General features: G+C 41.4%; 1 protein-coding gene across 1 annotated transcript in view; it reads left to right on the forward strand.

Moving 5' to 3' along the window:
- The first annotated feature begins 443 nt into the window (after positions 1-443).
- Positions 444-12,585, forward strand: part of EXTL3 (exostosin like glycosyltransferase 3) — a 164,108-nt gene continuing 151,966 nt past the window's right edge. The window contains exon 1 of the mRNA XM_073624869.1: positions 444-589. The gene's annotated coding sequence lies outside the window, so the exon portion shown is untranslated. The remainder of the gene's footprint in view (positions 590-12,585) is intronic.

Genomic DNA, 12,585 nt, shown 5'->3' on the forward strand with positions numbered 1-12,585 from the left:
CATTTCATAAATCGTTGCGCTGATATTGCGTGACATTAAAAAAATGGAACTACCACCATTTTCTTCTCCAGGGTGTCTGCCTGTAGAATATATCATGATTTAGGGGTTTTATTTAATCTTCAGGGCTAAAATGTGTGTTTTTACATGTGTGGTCCAGCAGGGAAAGGGTTAGAGAAGGCGCAGCCAGGCAGTCTGCATTTTCAGGAGCGCAGAGGTGGGAGCCCCCCCCCGCATATTTTTGTTATGACTTGTAGTGAGAGAATTTAAGAGAGGTGGGGGGCATTGCTGGAACTGAGTTGCCTCGCACTGTCTCTATGGTAACGCAGGATGCGGCCGCCAGTGGCCGCTGTGGAGCAATCTCTGAAAGCGCGCCCCCCCCCCACCTTCTTCCTTCACCACCTTTCCCTTTCTCTGAGAGGCGCGCACACGGGCAATCGCCACAGGGGCGGAGACGAAGGAGAGAGAGCGGTGTGCACGCGGGTGGAAATCTCGCGAGGCTCCGGCGGTTGCGCGCGCGGGGCACGACAACGGCAGCATCATCTCTCGCTGGCGGAGCGGAGGGTGGGAAGGAGGAGAGCGGCGGGCCCCGGTAAGAGGAAGGGAGACCGGGTCCGGGGGGCGTGTGTACTCTGTATACACCTCATATTACCGCTCTGTAACCTTCTGTGTACTCCTCATATACATTCTATGTCTCCATACACCTCACATTACCTCTCTATACTCCTCATAGACATTGTATATACCTCATATTACCTCTCTATACTCCTCATATACATTGTATATACCTCACATTACCTCTCTATACTCCCATATACATTGTATATACCTCACATTACCTCTCTATACTCCTCATATACATTGTATATACCTCATATTACCTCAGAGTACTCCTCATATACATTCTATGTCTCCATACACCTCACATTACCTCTCTATACTCCCATATACATTGTATATACCTCACATTACCTCTCTATACTCCCATATACATTGTATATACCTCACATTACCTCTCTATACTCCTCATATACATTGTATATACCTCACATTACCTCTCTATACTCCCATATACATTGTATATACCTCACATTACCTCTCTATACTCCTCATATACATTGTATATACCTCACATTACCTCTCTATACTCCTCATATACATTGTATATACCTCACATTACCTCTCTATACTCCTCATATACATTGTATATACCTCACATTACCTCTCTATACTCCTCATATACATTGTATATACCTCACATTACCTCTCTATACTCCCATATACATTGTATATACCTCACATTACCTCTCTATACTCCTCATATACATTGTATATACCTCATTACTTCTCTATACTCCTCATATACATTGTATATACCTCATTACTTCTCTATACTCCCATATACATTGTATATACCTCACATTACCTCTCTATACTCCTCATATACATTGTATATACCTCATTACTTCTCTATACTCCCATATACATTGTATATACCTCACATTACCTCTCTATACTCCCATATACATTGTATATACCTCACATTACCTCAGAGTACTCCTCATATACATTGTATACTCCATATATACCCTCATTCTCTCTCTATACCCCTCATATACATTGTATATACCTCCTATAACCTCTCTATACCACCCATATACCTCGTATTACCGCTCCATACCCCCGTATACATTGTATACACCCCATATTACTTCTGTATACATTGTATACATCCCGTATACCTCCATATTACCTCTGTATACATCCCATATACATTGTATACACCCCATACACCTCCATATACATTGTATACATCCCATATACCTCTATATTACCTCTGTATACCCCATATACATTCCATATACCTCTATATACCCCTATATACATTGTATACATCCCGTATACCTCCATATTATCTCGGTATACCCCCGTAAACATTGTTTACATCCCATATACCTCCATATTCCTCTGTATACCCCCATATACATTGTACACATTCCATATTCCTCTGTATACCCCCATATACATTGTACACATCCCATATTCCTCTGTATACCCCCATATACATTGTATACATCCCATATACATTGTGTATATATCCCATATACCTCCATATTACCATTGTATACATCCCATATACCTCCATATTACTTCTGTATACACTTCATTATATACTGTATGTACACACACATTGTATATACTTCCCTATACATTGTACCATAGATACCAAATATTTATATACATTGTCTGCACCTCATTATATACACCTCACATTTTCTCTGTATATCCTGTGTGCTCCCCGTACACTAGATATAGAGAGATATACTGTCTGCATGTAATATTACCTCTGTATACAGTACACCCCATAACATACCTATTTACACCTCATTGTATCTCTATATGCATTATATATCTATATACCTTGTAATACAATGTATATAGATATACAGTGATTGTGTATATATGTACATTGTACACTCCTCATTGTATATCTATATAGAAAAGTGGTGGCGGAAAAAGTCTAGAAAGCAGTCCATCGTGTCTGTTCATTTGTTTTTTTTTTTTTTTTTTCGTTAACTTTGTTTTTTGACTATAGATCTATGTTTATCCCAAGCATGCTTGAAGCCATTTATTGTTGACTGTCCCACTACCTCTGCTGGTAGTTTATTCCAATCAACTATCCTTTCAGTAAAATAATACTTTTCTAAGATTCGTTTTGAACTTTTCCTCCAGTTAGAGGTCATGTCCCTGTGTTCTTGATTTTTTTTTTTTTTCCATACTGAACCTTCCTGAACCGTATTCACTCCCTTCATGTATTTTAAAGGTTTCAATCATGTCCTCCTTTTCCCTTCCTTTTCCCTTCCTTTTCCCTTCCTTTTCCCTTCCTTTTCCCTTCCTTTTCCCTTCCTTTTCCCTTCCTTTTCCCTTCCTTTTCCCTTCCTTTTCCCTTCCTTTTCCCGAAGTCGCTCTCGATATGTTTTTATCCCCCAGACCTTTCACCATGTTCGGTATATACATTGTATACCCCTCATTTTATGTATGTGTGTGTGTATATATATATATTTTTTTTTTTTTACTTCTCATTGTATATGTACATTGTATACTCCCCACATGCAAGTGTGTATATCTCTCCATACATTTTACCATCTACCCTGTGTGTACACCTCATTATATACCTGTATGCATCTCGTGTAATCGCTCTATACCCGGCGTGCTCCCTTTTACACGTCACAATACCTCCTGTATACATTGTACCATCTACACTATGGGGGAGATTCACTAAAACTGGAGCTCAGGATCTGGTGTAGCTGTGCACAGTAACCATTCAGCTTCTAACTTCAGCCTGTTCAATTAGGCTCCGTTCACACATAGGCGCTTTGAATGGCGGGGCGGAATTCCTGCAATTTTGCCCACGATTTCAAAATGCTCTGTTAAAATGTCAAATCGCACATCGCAGTTTATTCTATACACTGTGCACTCCTTATATACTCTTTATACAGTATATTCTATACACTGTGTACTCCTCCTCTGTATACAGTATATTCTACACGCTGGGGTTCATTTACTAAAGCTGGAGAGTGCAAAATCAGGCTCACTTCTGCATAGAAACCAATCAGCTTCTAACTTCAGCTTGTTGAATTAAGCTTGGGCAATAAAGCCTGGAAGAAGAAGTGAGCCTGATTGTGCGCTCTCCAGCTTTAGTACATAAACCCCAATCTGTCCTATATTTCTGCATAGCTCATATGTTCTATATACAATATATTCCACACACTGTGTACTCATAATATCTATCTATCTATCTATCTATCTATCTATCTATCTATCTATCTATCTATCTATCTATCTATCTATCGATGATATTCTATCTCTCTATATTTAGATAGAGATAGATATATACATATCTATCTATATAGATATATACATATCTATCTATATATCTCTCTATCGATGGATAGATAGAGCTGTGCTCATAAGTTTACAATACCCTAGCAGAATTTATGATTTCTTGGCCATTTTTCAGAGAATATGAATGATAACACAAAAACTTTTCTTTCACTCATAGTTAGTGTTTCAGGAAGCCATTTATTATCAATAAACTGTGTTTTACTCTTCTTCTTCTTTTTTTTTTTTTTTTTTTTTATATAAATCATAATGGCAACAGAATCTACCCAAATGACCCTGATCAAAAGTTTACATACCCCAGTCCTTAATACCGTGTATTGTCCCCTTTAACATCAATGACAGCTTGAAGTCTTTTGTGGTACTTTGGGATGAGGCTCTTTATCTTCTCAGATGGTGAAGCTGCCCATTCCTTTTGGCAAAAAAAGCCTCCAGTTCCTGTAAATTCTTGGGCTGTCTTGCATGAACTGCACATTTGAGATCTCCCCAGAGGGGCTCAATGATATTGAGGTCAGGAGACTGAGATGGCCACTCCAGAACCTTCACTTTATTCTGCTGTAGCCAATGACAGGTCCACTTGGCCTTGTGTTTTGGATCATTGTCATGTTGGAATGTCCAAGTACGTCCCATGCGCAGCTTCCTGGCTGATGAATGTAAATGTTCCTCCAGTATTTTTTTATAACATACTGCATTCATCTTGCCATCAATTTTGACCAAATTTCCTATCCCTTTGTAGCTCAGACATCCCCAAAACATCAGCGATCCACCTCTGTGTTTCACAGTAGGGGTGGTGTACCTTTCATCATAGGCCTTGTTGACTCCTCTCCAAATGAGCTTTTTGGCCACAACCATAAACGCTTCAATTTTGGTCTCATCACTCCAAATAACTTTGTGCCAGAAGGTTTGAGGCTTGTCTCTGTGTTGGCGTATTGTCAGCGGGATACTTTGTGGCATTTTTTTTTTCTTTTTCTCCCTTTTCTCAATACTTCCATCTTTCACTTTCCTCAACTCTTTCCCACACATTTTTACATCACCCTTATTTCTTTTCATTTTGTCCTTGTCACATTTTTTACACAGGTTCCCCATATTGGGGCTCCCCCATTCAGCCTACACTTGCGTCACTTTATACATACCGGCCCACTCGGGGCGCAGTTTGTGTGGGTTGCTGTTGCCCTGTCACACCCCCTCAGCTCCCGGAAGTGGCGTTTGTGGCGGGTCTGGGATTCTCATGGCCGTACCACCATTGAACAGATGTATATGTAAGTGTGTGGGCTAAATAACTATATGGGGGGTCTCTCTCATGTTTTGTATTTGCCCACATGAGTCCTTTAGATCATTAAATAGGATTGTTTTTCTTATTTATAGATGATCACTGCGGTTTTTCTCCTGATGAGTGGCTATAAGGCCTCGAAACGCGTAGAGCTTACAACTACTGATATGTTTATTCATGAATTCTTTATGGCCGTTCATTTTAACCCATTTCACCTTTCCCTTATCTCTTTTAAGTGACGCTTTAGTGCGTCAATTATCTGTATAGGTATTATTTGCAATGTGTATAATGCATCAATTTGTCCCATGTATTTGCATAATGCTGTAAAAACTCCTTGTTGGAGTGCTAATTAATGTGTATTTAGTTCTAATGGATTGTAAAAATATAGATATATAGCAAAATGCAAAAAATTAAATATACAATTTCATGATAATTTGAACCAATTAAAAGCTGTTTTTTTTACCCAATTCTCTTTGCTTCCCTGTGCTTCATGTAAAGGCCCACCTCTTTCTCTTTTTTAATATATTGAACCTGGATGGAGGAGGGGATATGAATGGCCCCCGAAACCTCATTTAAAGTCCCAAAATCCCCTTTTTTTTTTTTCTTCACTTTGTGGCAATTGTGTAGTAATGGCTTTCTTCTGGCGACTCGTCCATGCAGCCCATCTTTCTTCAAGTGCCTCCTTATTGTGCATCTTGAAACAGCCACACCACATGTTTTCAGAGAGTCCTGTATTTCACCTGAAGTTATTTGTGGGTTTTTCTTTGCATCCCGAACAATTTTCCTGGCATTTGTGGCTGAAATTTTTAGTTGGTCTACCTGACCGTGGTTTGGTTTCAACAGAACCCCTCATTTACCACTTCTTGATTAGAGTTTGAACACTGCTGATTTGCATTTCCAGTTCCTTGGATATCGTTTTATATTCTTTTCCTGTTTTATACAGTTCAACTACTTTTTCCCGCAGATTCTTTGACAATTCTTTTACTTTCCCCATGACTCAGAATCCAGAAACGTCAGTGCAGCACTGGATGAAAGATGCAAGGGTCTGTCAGGAGTCCAGAAACTCATTGACCTTTTATACACACACACTAATTACAAGCAAACAGATCACAGGTGAGGATGGTTACCTTTAATAGCCATTCAAACCCCTTTGTGTCAACTTGTGTGCATGTTATCAGGCCAAAATCACAAGGGCATGTAAACTTTTGATCAGGGTCATTTTGTCTAGTTTGTGATTAAAAAGAGTAAACACAGTTGATTGTTAATAAATGGCTTTAGCCAAACACTAACCATGAGTGAAAAATCTTTTTGTGTTATCATTCATATTCTCTGAAAAATGGCCAAGAAATCATAAATTCTGCCAGGGTGTGTAAACTTATGAGCACAAATGTGTATGTATATGTATGTATGTATGTGTATATAATATATATATATATATATATATATATATAAAAAATAATTTCGCGCGCCTCCTATTTCTGGGCTGGATGCACTTATAATTCTGTGTCTGTAATATATTTCGTTAGCCTGATTTGAGAAGTCCTATAGAGCAGGATAATGATCGCTTTCATTTAAAGCAGAACTGAAGTTAAAGGGGAAGTACAGGGAAAGCTCGTTTGGCTGTATTTTGCAATTCGTTCTGCACACCTGTGACCCATTTTCAGTTGACAGCTAGCTGAAGCCCGCTGTCGGCTCACGCCAGTATTGGTCCAGGCTCGGGCAAGATCGTGTCAGGATCCGCACTCATGCCTGGACCGGCACCAGGCTCAGCCTCTCAGCAAATTGACAGTCAACAGTTCTCTGCTCAGGGAGCTCTGAGAACCGAGTGATAGGCGGCGGTGTTAGATCGTTCAGTTCTCAGTGTTGAAGCCGGCGGGGGGACAGATGCAGCATCAAGTTTGATCGGGGAAAAATAAATCCCATACTTATCTTTTAAAAAATTCAAAAAATTAGATGACTCAGTGCCGGAATGACTGTGCTCCTGTGCGCATGTATGGGAGTTGCGTCATCTCCCACCGGCCGGTCAAGAAGGTTGAGGTCCCGACGCCAGGGAGAAGATGTCAGCACCATATCAGTGGAGCAGAGGTGAGTACCTGCGGACTTTATTTGCTCTTTAACCACTTCCGGACTGCCCACCGTGGATTTACGTTGCTACTTTGATGTTACATACAGTTATTGTAGCAGATAGCTGCCATAACCCCAATATTTTCTTCAACCGGTCCGCTTTAAGATAAGTGGTCTCCAGTGCATTCGCCGCAAGATGACTTTTAGCGGCGGTGGGTGAGGTGCCCACTCTCCTCCCGCCGCGTCCCGGTCATCTCCTCCGCATACCGGAACTGTCGGTAGCGGCGGAGGCAATCCGATGTTTTCCCCTTAGAGTCAGGGAGACGAGTGAGGGAATGATGGCCCCCACTCAACTCTAGCCCATTGGATGATGGGAGCGACATCAAACGTCACTTTCGCCCAGCTGCCTTAAAGGGACTCTTTTGTTTTATTGAGGAGGGGAAAATTTTTTTTTTTTTTTGTAATTTTCTTTTACGTGTAAAATGTGAGACAAGAGGTCCTGTCATGCTTTTTTTTTTCTATAACAAAGCATGTTTACATTTTTTTTTTTAAGGGATAGTGTAAAAATAAAAAATAGTAAAATAAGAATTTTTTTTTTTAACTTTTTTTTTTTTAAAGTGCCCCGTCCCTCTGTGCATGCGCGCAGAAGCGAACGCATACGTAAGTCACGCCCGAATATGTAAACTGTGTTCAAACCACACATGTGAGGTATCGCCACGATCGTCAGAGCGAAAACAATAATTATAGCAAAAGTCCTCTTCTGTAAGGCTCCTTTTACACTGGGGCGGTTTGCAGGCGCTATTGCGCTAATAATAGCGCCTGCAAACCGACCCGAAAGTGCCGCTGCTTTCATTCCAGTGTGAAAGCCCCGAGGGCTTTCACACTGGAGCGATGCGCTGGCAGGAAGGTAAAAAAAGTCCTGCTAGCAGCATCTTTGGAGCGGAGTGTATACCGCTCCTGCCCATTGAAATCAATGGGACGGCGCGGCTATACCGCCGGCAAAGTGCCTCTGCAGAGGCCTAGTGGGGGGTAAAACCGCCCCGCTAGCAGCCGCATACCGACGGTAAAGCGGCGCTCACAATAGCGGCGCTTTTCCGCCTCTGCCCGCCCCAGTGTGAAAGGGCTCTAACTCATAACTGATAACCTGCCTCCTATGGAGATTTTTAAGTCTCAAATTTGTCGCCATTCCACGAACCGGCGCAATTTTGAAGCATGACATCATGTTGGGTTTCGATTTACTCGGCGTAACATTCTTTTATAATATGAAAAAAAAAATGGGCTTAGTTTTCTTATTTTCTAAATAAATAAAAAGACCCCCCCCCCCAAAAAAAATAGCGTTTTGTAAGACCGCTGCGCAAATACGGTGTGACAAAGTATTGCAACGTCCACCATTTTATTCTCTAGGTTGCCTATAATATTTGGGGGTTCTAAGTAATTTTCTAGCAAAAAATAATTCTTTTTAACTTGGTTAGGCTTGGTCCTTAAGTGGTTTAAAAAAAAAAAAAGCAAAAGGCTTTTTTTTGGTCAGCTGAGCCAAATAAGTCCTACAAATAAGAGTCACATGGCTGAAAATAAAGATTATTATCCTTGTGTACAAGATTTACAAATTGAGCTTGCTGGGCTTAACTCGCAAAGGTATGATGTATGGAGATTTATTCCTGTGCATCGCTTGTTTATTTTTTATGGTTGAACAATGTTCAGCTGAATTGACTTCATGTTATTTTTTTTTAATAACATTTGATGTAATTGTCTGCTTGACCCCAGGCCAATCCTGACATTTCTCTCCCACATGTAAAAATAATTTAATAGCTATATAACTTTATTATTATTATTTTTTTAATATGCGCAGAGGCCCTAGAGATTAACATGGTGGGTGTTGCACAGTATTTGCGCAGTGCTTTTTTTCAAATCCTAAATGGACTTTAATGAGTTTTTAGTGTACACAAATACGATGTTACCCCTCTTTAGATAAATTATAAAAGGAGATGTCACGCCAAGTAAATAGAAACTTAAAGTGGTGTTCCGGCCGAAATTATACTTTTTAAATAAAAATACCCCTATAGTACCCAAGCTTTAGAGCCCTTGCACACTGGGGCGGTTTGCAGGCGCTATTGCGCTAATAATAGCGCCTGCAAACCGCCCCGAAAGTGCCGCTGCATGTATTCCTGTGTGAAAGCCCCGAGGGCTTGCACACTGGAGCGATGCGCTGGCAGGACGGTAATAAAAGTCCTGCTAGCAGCATCTTCGGAGCGGTGAAGGAGCGGTGTGTATACCGCTCCTTTACCGCTCCTGCCCATTGAAATCAATGGGACGGCGCGGCTATACCGCCGGCAATGCGCCTCTGCAGAGGCGCTTTGCGGTGGTTTTTAACCCTTTCTCGGCCGCTAGCGGGGGGTAAAACCGCCCCGCTAGCGGCCGCATACCGACGGTAAAACGCCGCTATTAATAGCGGAGTTTTACCGCCGACGCCGCCCCAGTGTGCAAGGGCTCTAATGTATTCTAGTGAAGTTAGTCTGTAAACTAAGGTCTGTCTTGTTAGTTTATAGCAGTAGTTTGTTATTTTATAAACTTACAGCAGGCCGTGGCCATCTTAAGTGTGGGCATCTGAAGCCAGACTGTATTTCTTCCTGGATCTCATCCTTGCAGATCTCGCACATGCTCAGTGCAGCACAAGCAGTGTAATAGGTTTCAGGTCAGGTTTCCATAGCAATGGCAGTGTCAGAGGAAGTTGCCGCCCCTTCCCAGAGGAAGTTGCCGCCCCTTCCCAGAGGAAGTTGCCGCCCCTTCCCAGAGGAAGTTGCCGCCCCTTCCCAGAGGAAGTTGCCGCCCCTTCCCAGAGGAAGTTGCCGCCCCTTCCCAGAGGGCATTGCATACAGGAAATGATGCGATGGGCCATGGCCAGGGAGGAGGAAGTAAAAAATGAATACAGCAGATATACAGTAGGTGCTGAGAAATTTTTTTTTTTTTTAAATATCGAATTTGTTTACAGTGCGCAGTTTAGTGAAGGATGCTAAAGAGTTGTAAAAGTGGGTGGAACTCCACTTTAACTTGCCACGCTTTAAAATCACGGGTGCCCATGGAATGACTCCAAACTATGATACCTTTAAAATATCCAAAGGCGACACTTTAAAAACCTTTACGGGTTACCAGTTTAGGTTTACAAAGGAGGTCTGGTTCTAAAATGATTGAGCTTGCTCTGACATTCATAGTGATGCTTCACGTGTGGTGCAATCACAGTTTACATATGCATCCGAGGATCTATGTGTGCTTTTGCACTTGGGTGTGAGCATGGCGAGGGGGGTGAGGGCGCTTTGCATTTAAAATTGTTTTATTATTGCACAAAAAAAATACCAAAATGGACATACCTATGAATATTTCCCACGCAGGGGATATAAATTAGAAGAGCAATAGACTAATCACAGAAATGATATATAACATTTTAGGAGTGCATAAAACTGTGAAACAACTGTACCCGGCCAACTTGGCCGAAGTTTGTTTTATTTATCAACTTTATTGTTATCAAGGGATGAACAACGTGGGCCATGACAACCTCTATGGCGAGATCTGGGGTCTTTTACATTCCAAATCTCTTCTTTGGCCTCCAAAACATCCGATCAAACCAATATTGGTTTGATCAGATGCTGTACAAGCCAATAACGTCTTGTCAACAAACGATCCGGAAGTGACAAATTCTGATGGCTCAGAAGGGGGGTGCGAAAGTCCGTTCCTTCCACTCTTCCTAAGGAATGTGGCTGAAGTGGTCGCAACGTTACCGGGCTCCCCGATCGAACGGGCGAGCTCGGTAAAGATGGCGGGGCGTGGGGGTTCCCGTCCACCGCCCGTAGAAGTGATCAAGTAGCTGTATAGCCACTTGAAGCACTTTTACATGAGAGAATCGCCTCCTGAAAATGTTTATACTAATTCCATCATCCTGGTACAACCACTGAAACTGTCTAGGATGTCGTATGAAGTCCTACAGGTGACAAGCGGTTTTATCAGTCCCCTAAAATATCTGCTTCTACGTATATATGTAGAATTACAGCTGAACTCAAGCTAAATGCAATGGTGAATACACACATGGGAGCTGGTCTACATGCCAAAAGATATACACGTCTCTCCAACCAGGCTTGAGATTTACGGAGTCCTGACACACGTCACAACCCTGTCCGGTGTTAATACAGACGTGATTTTTTTTTTTCTCTCTCTCTCGTGCAGCTAATGCTGGCCATATACTATGCGAAAAATCGTCCGAACCCATTTTCGAAAAACGAAATTTCGGCCGTGACCGCAAATGATTGTGCCATCATGTAATGGCCGATAAATCGTTCAGTGGACATAAATAAATACATTTTTGTTCGTTTTTTTTTTTTTTTTTACATATACCTAGTGCAAACAGTTTGGGCGGGAAACACATTAACCTTTTTAATTTATCGTTCGGTATAAAATTTCTAACCTTGTTCTTAGTTTTTTCGGCTCAAAAATGTCCCAACGATTATCGATTTTGTGCCCATTAACTGGCCAAAAAAACAAACGAGCGGTCTAAATGGCCGATTTTTCGTATAGTGTATGGCCAGCATAAGTATTACTCGCCTGTGTTTTTTTTTTTTTTCCTCCGGATCATGACTGGACAGTGAAGGGGAAGCAGCAGACTGATGAGCTCCTCCCTCTGTCACTCTGCTCTCTCCTCCTCAGCGAGTTCCAAGAACTAATTGGCTGCTTGTGCAGCTTCTCACTCTTCCAGTCTGAGTTGGGTAAATAAGTTTATTGATGTATACATAAATGCAAAGTTTTTATAATAAGTCCTCCTTTATATTTGCCCATAGTTCCGCTTGAGGGGCCAGCCCACCAGCACCAGGTAGAACTGTCAGTTTGTTCCATATGAAAGTTGTGCTCAGTCTTGCCAAGGGTGTATGACCTGAGACAAGAAATTATCTTCCTCAACCTCACTTTAGTAGCAGTTTGGCTGTTCCTTACCCAGGAAGCCATTTATTATTTATTTCAGGTACTTGTATAGTGCCGTCAATTTACGCAGCGCTTTACATATACATTGTACATTCACATCAGTCCCTACCCTTAGGCTGGATTCACACCTATGCATTTTTAGTGCTTTTTGCATTTTGCTGATTTGCACTACAGTCAATTTAAAATGGCTTTCTATGGAATATGTTCTGTAGTGCAAATCTGCAAAATGCAAAAAGCACTAAAAATGCATAGGTGTGAATCTGGCCTTAAGGAGCTTACAGCCTAAGGTCCCTAACACACATTCACACATATACTAGGGCCAATTTAGACAGGATCTCATTAACCTACCAGCATGTCTTTAATGCGTATTGAGCTTATATGCTAAAAGGGAG

Source organism: Aquarana catesbeiana, linkage group LG04 (genome assembly GCF_042186555.1).
Source record: "Aquarana catesbeiana isolate 2022-GZ linkage group LG04, ASM4218655v1, whole genome shotgun sequence".
Lineage (NCBI taxonomy): Eukaryota > Metazoa > Chordata > Amphibia > Anura > Ranidae > Aquarana > Aquarana catesbeiana.